This window comes from Crocodylus porosus, unplaced genomic scaffold (genome assembly GCF_001723895.1).
Source record: "Crocodylus porosus isolate Cpor-Errol unplaced genomic scaffold, CroPor_comp1, whole genome shotgun sequence".
NCBI lineage: Eukaryota > Metazoa > Chordata > Crocodylia > Crocodylidae > Crocodylus > Crocodylus porosus.
This window is the reverse complement of record NW_017728924.1, coordinates 6038322-6044321: the sequence shown is the minus strand read 5'-3', so window position 1 is coordinate 6044321 and position 6000 is coordinate 6038322. Positions and strand designations below refer to the sequence as shown.

The window sequence follows — 6000 nt, the reverse complement described above, 5'->3', positions numbered from 1 at the left end:
TGCTTTAGTGTTGATTTAACAGCAAGAGCTGTGTTATATTGTTGCCTTTGTTTCAGTTTACTTAAATTATTTTTATTAATATTCAGATTATAAACATAAAGCCTGTTTTCCATCAGAAGCTCCATGCAGAACATTTCATTCATATTGCTGAAAGATGTAGTAAATACAAATCATTGCACAAAACCAATAAGCTGAAGTATTGACTTTCAATTGCATCCTGTTTAGAATGCATTAATCTACATATTAAAAGAACAGCTTTCAAATACAGCCATCTTACACTTGTGTCCATCTTACATTTTTCATAATAGTTTGTCCCTCGTCACTAATGACTCTAATCTTTTTAAGTTTGCCGCTTTCAAATCCCCTTTTTTTTTTCTGTTTCATCCTGTAACATAGTATTACTGTTGGGTTTATTATAAGCCTACCTGTTCAGCTGGATGGTAGTGGTTTATAATCTCATGATAACTTCACTACAGGATCCAATAGATAGATTGGTCAAAAGGGAGAAATCCCAGTTAAAACCCAAACACCTCTAATAGTAATAGAAACAAGTAATGGCTTTGTGTAGTTTATAGTAAGGAAGAAGTTTAAAGCTACTAAGGGAAAGTGGGCGTCAGTTTGATTGATTGGGGGGGGCGGTGGGTGGGATCATTTCCCTTCTTCATAGTTCAAGTGACTGGAAGTGCATCTGGGTAGGTAAATTAGCCTAACCCGTCCCACATCACTGGGCACATCTACACGTGCCCCTGACTGCACACTGTGCGGTCATTTAGTACTTGCTTAAAACAAGTACTAAATGCACTGTAACCGCTGTTACTGCACAGTCCCGGCACTGCACGGGTCGTTTTTGACCCTACTGCGCAGTAGTGTCAGCATCGCAGTTGTGCCCGTCAGCGCTAGGTAGAGTCTCAGATAGATGCACCCGCTGAGTCCTGCACACGCTTTTGTGTACCTGGGATCTCTGCCCACAGGTCTCAGTGCTGAGACATTAAGGGTTTTTCCCCAGTAAATTCAGTTGCATGAGACCTCACCTACTCCTTTGGGGGGAATTGGAGGCCTTGAGTGTGGAGGTATGCGAGATATATTTCATACCATGTCTAACGCAGGTCGAAGGGCCTAAAAAAGTAATTTCCCACTCAAATACTCTTGCATTTCACACTCAAATACTCTTGCATCCTCCCAGGGAAAGAGGCAGGTTCCAACTTAAGCTGAAGCCCAGCTTGTGTTTGACCCCATCCCATCTGCCAAGCATTGGGTTCAAAGAGCCTGCACTCATGGGAAGTGTTTGCACGTGGATGGTGGTCAGGTTTGAGAAAAACACACGCAGAAGCGTAAGCTAAAGTTACAGTGTAGACATACCCTAGAGGCCAAGTAAATGAGAGCGAGAGCGTGTACTGCATGCTCTTTTGTTAGCATATGAACAGTCAATAGGGCCTGACCTTCCACCAATCTCTCTCGCATCTAGAGGCTTTTAAGACCTTTCCTACAGAGGTTTGTTTCAAATTTTATTTGGCACCAGGAGACCGACACAGGTTTGAAGGAATTTGTTTCTGCCCAAGTTTGGTTACTGGTCCTGACCACTTCTCTAAAATGGAGTCGTTTCACTTTGAAAATGGTGGCAGGTTTGCAAATGCGGGGCCTGGTTACACTACTAAAAAATCCCCTTTATGCCATTGTGGCTGGGCAAAGGAGTCTTAAAGTAAGTAAGTTAAAGTATTTTTATGGTGCTGTGCTGATGTAGAGAGGATAGGAGTCTGCTTCACACTAGGTTAAATACTCATGTTACTGGGGCTTCTCCATACGAGAGTATGGTAATACATCAGGAAATGTCGGAGCCATGTTTTGTTTGAGGGAGGATCCCCTCCTTTTTGATTTTTCTCTAGCAATGCGCACCCAGGAAATTTAAATTTGGGGTGGGGAGGAACGTTAATAAAATACTGAGGGAGCACAGTTCACATAAAGGACAGCCCAGATATTAGGGGTCCTATTAGAAATAGGCCCAAACTGCAATGGTAAGCTTGATTAGCACTGGGTTCTGGGAAAAATTTAAGCCCAGAGGTATAGATCATGGCTTGGCCTCATTTCTCTTTCCCATGGCACTTCAATACAGTAATGTTGCACCCATATCCAGCTGTCTGAGCTCGGTTTTAATGTTAAATTAGTAGGGTTATAAATATCTGCTTGGCCTAGCATTGTACTTTTGGTGACAACGCATCTCTTTGCAAAGAGACAATACTGAAACTGGAAAAAAAAAAACTTTAATTTTGTACTACTTGACACACTTGAATTTTAACTCTGTGTCCTTAACCTTGCCCTAACATGCTTATTTGCATTTAATTAGAAATTAGTTTGATAGGGGAACTCTTACCGCTTCCGAACAGTGTATCCTTGATGTACTCTATATTTTTAAAAGAGGATTAACTAGATAATTACCAACCACTTTTGCTGCCAGGTTTTCTTTCTTTCTTTCTTTCTTTTTTTTTTTTTTTTTTTTTTTTTTAATATGAAACCATTTTCCTGTTGAAGAGCTCTTGAATGATATAAATAACAAAGCCAGAGACCAAGCTGGCAGAAGCATATCCGAGTCTTTATCGCAGAACAGAAGCTGTCACTTCTTGGGTGCAGTTCACTTGTTTCTTTCACGTATTTCTTGCTTTAGCGTCAGCCAAGCCTCATCCCATGAGATCTTGTGGTTGCTGTTTTTCTCAGTGCTTCCATATCTCAGGCTCCAGGGTTAGTTTTAGGTTGTTGGATTTTTTTTTTTTCTCTTCTTTTCCCCACTGTCTTGTTGCATTGCAGACTCCCCATCATATGGTGAAGCGGGATGTCATGGAGCTGTGGTCCAGACCAGCTGTGGAAATATCCCAGGTCGCTGTATGTGGGGGACTTGGTAATTTAAAGACAAAAAAGCTTGTCGTGATGGCATAACACTTGCGTGCATTAGAAGCTAAAAGTAAACGTTACGTTGCTCAAGAGGAAACGAAAGCTCAAGAATATCCGTATTATTAATCGCTCCTTGTATTATTTCTCTGTGAGACGAAAATAGTCTTTCTGTTTCTGTGCTTGGGTATTCACAGTTACAGAAAAGCAAAGGCTCGTTTTAGCCCATAGCCTTCTAACGGTCTTGCCTCTTTAAGAGCTATCACGTACTCAAGATACCTGTACGAAGGCCTAGCCCTGATGCCCAGAGGTTCAGAGGTAACTTCTCAGGCAACAAAGAACAACGTTTATAAGAGGACTTGCTTTTTAGTGCTTGTGAATGGGTTTGGAAATGTGTTTTTATTGCTTTAAAGTCCTACTGTTTTATATGTAGTCTCTCAAGTATTTTGGGCAGGGATTATTTTCTATGTCTGTCTGTATAGCACTTAGCTGACACTTACCCATTATTGTGTTATTAGGCAAGCCACGCTACAAAAAAAGAAATAATTGAATAATGATACGTGTATTAAATGCACTAGCATTGGTATTTAATTATTGGTGCATCATTTTTATATTAATTTGTAAGACACCCAGTACCACTGCCTCTTGGCAAGCTGGGAAAAGTGAGATGACACTCTTTCTGCCCCTTAGTCGGCATCTCCCAAAAGAGATCTAAGCAAATAAATAAACACTAAAATAATATCAGTAAATAGCATGCTATCATGTAATGAAGGGTGGTGTAATATAATGCATATGCAAAAGGAAAGAGTTAAGGGTTTGGGGTTTTTTCCTGGCTTTTGCGTGCGCTGTGTTCTCTTGGCGTGCTTTTGTGTGAGCTTTAAATCATCATGAAAAACGTTGATTTACAGTGGAAACTGCTGTACTCAACACTTGAAACAATCACACTGGTTTTGGAGATGTAGGCTTGAGCCATCTCGGATTTGGAGAACAATGATTTTCCTCGCAAGCTGAGGGTCGAGTACGTACCGTGGGATTTTTTTTTGTTTTCCCCTTTTCTTTATCACGGGTCTGCCGGAGGCCTGTGTGCAAGACCCTAATAACGTGCCCCCTTACACTACAGGTGTGAAGGGGAGCAGAGGAGTAGGCAGACCGGCTTGCCGGGGTTATGGCTGCATGCCGCGTGAGCTGGCAATGCCTCTTCAGATAAAGAGCCCGTTTAAGGACTCGCTTGCTTTGGAGGAACGTAGCAGGATGAGAGGAAGAGCAGCTGCTACATGCGGCGTGCTGTCCTGGCAACCCGAAACATTTCTGGGAAGAACTAGGCTGGAGTCATTGCAGCAGTAATGTGCCTTATGGCTCCTATCCCTTGCAAAGAAGGCCAGTGTCTTTCTGCTTCAGACGCCCTGGAATCATAGTATGGCGGCCATCGGGGTTTGCTGTCCATTATAGAAGCCCATCTTCCTCTGTATCTGCCCCCACATCTATCTTCTCTTGGCCTACTGATGATTTCCCCACCTTGCATGTTGCTATTTCTCTAAAGCTGCCCTCCTATGCCCCCTCCCACACCTAACTTGCTCTTTCCAAAGAGTCGTTCCCAACGATGGATAGAAAGAAGAGGCCACCGGAGGATGGCTACTGCTTCCATTTTACTGCCAAGACCTTGGGCTTCTTACGCACTGACCTTGGAGCAGCTTTGTTTCCCGTCTCGGGCAGCTGATGGTCGTTGGCATACGTGTGAGAGGGCAGGGGAGAAGGGCAGAGAAAGAAGAATAAATAGTTTGGCTCGCGTTGAGCGGTTCAAAAGAAGAAAACAACCTAAGTCACCTGTGCTGGTCGGCACGTCTCCGAATAGCTGCGATCGCTCCGTATTGCGCACTGTGGGTCGGAGTCGCAGGTGACTGAGAGCTTGCAGTCAGATGCCTGGGGCTTCCTCTTTCCACAAAAGAAAAGAAACAAGTAGGGAAAGAAACAAGTTTTTTAAAACTAGAAAATTACAGGGGTTTTTTTTTTTTCCTATGAGCTTATCTTAAAATGTTACTCCTATCAATAGCAACGGGAGAGGCTCGAGTAAATTATGGCCATTTCCAAGAGTGTGCACTTATCCAGAGGGGTTCAGCTTCACCTTTTCGCTCGGTCCCTGCTGACAAAACTGCACTGAGTAATGTCGGCGTGTCGCTCACCGGGCACTTTTCAGGGCAAGGAAACCAACTCCGAGAGGAACTGGAATAGGATTTTTCAAATATGAGCAGCCTGAAAACAATCCACTCGATTCTTCAAGATTTTCACTTTGTCACCCTCCTTCATTCCTCGTGCTTAACTCTGCACCAACTTGTGTTATTTAACAATTTGGAATAACAACTTGTTTTTCTCCTTGCTATTTATATTATGCTCATCTTGATGACCTCAAGGTGCCGTGACCATGTTTAACCGATCCTTCCAGGGATCCCTTTTAGACTGGTGCTTGACCAGGCGAGAGCTGTGCTGGGTGAGTGATTTGCCAAAGGCTGCACAGTGATAGTACAGCTTTGATTAGCTCTCAGATTGCTCGGCTCATTAGGCAACACTGCCAGCCCTCTTGTGTAGTCCGCTATCTGGTCATTGCCCCGGCAATGTGTAGAGTTCAGTGCATGTGGGGGGGAAAATGCGGCCTAAATCCTTCTTCCCAGCACGGGGTTTCAACTTCTTTATCTTTTTTCCTCTTGACATTCCTTTGTATTGCTGTGACTGGCCATCTCCCTCTGCTCTCACGCAAATATACGTGTCGTGCCCCAGAAGTCCTCGGTCCATAGAAACACAGGGCAGATAGAGAGACTCTGCCTTAAAAAGCTAACTCACTCATTTTTCCCCCTGTTGCTTTTAGCTCTGACCAGTAGCCTGGTCTACCCCATCCATTTATTTGGATTATTTCTTCTTTATACCGCTGAGTTCATTTCAAAGAGTGCCAGAATACGCTCTTGCAAAGCTCTCACTAGCAGTGGCTCTCTGTAATAATGGCCAACAGGTAGCCACCATCACCCTCCGTTGTGCGAGCTTCAGTCCCTCACCTCTGGATTTAAAAGCATACGACGGCACAAGGGCTCTGACTAAATTCCTGAAGCGGAAGATGAGCTAGGCTGTACC

The 6000-nt window shown here is 43.5% G+C and overlaps 1 protein-coding gene across 1 annotated transcript in view; it reads left to right on the top strand.

Moving 5' to 3' along the window:
* AFF2 (AF4/FMR2 family member 2) overlaps positions 1–6000 on the top strand; it is a 524595-nt gene that overhangs the window by 13469 nt on the left and 505126 nt on the right. The gene's annotated exons all lie outside the window — the stretch shown is intronic.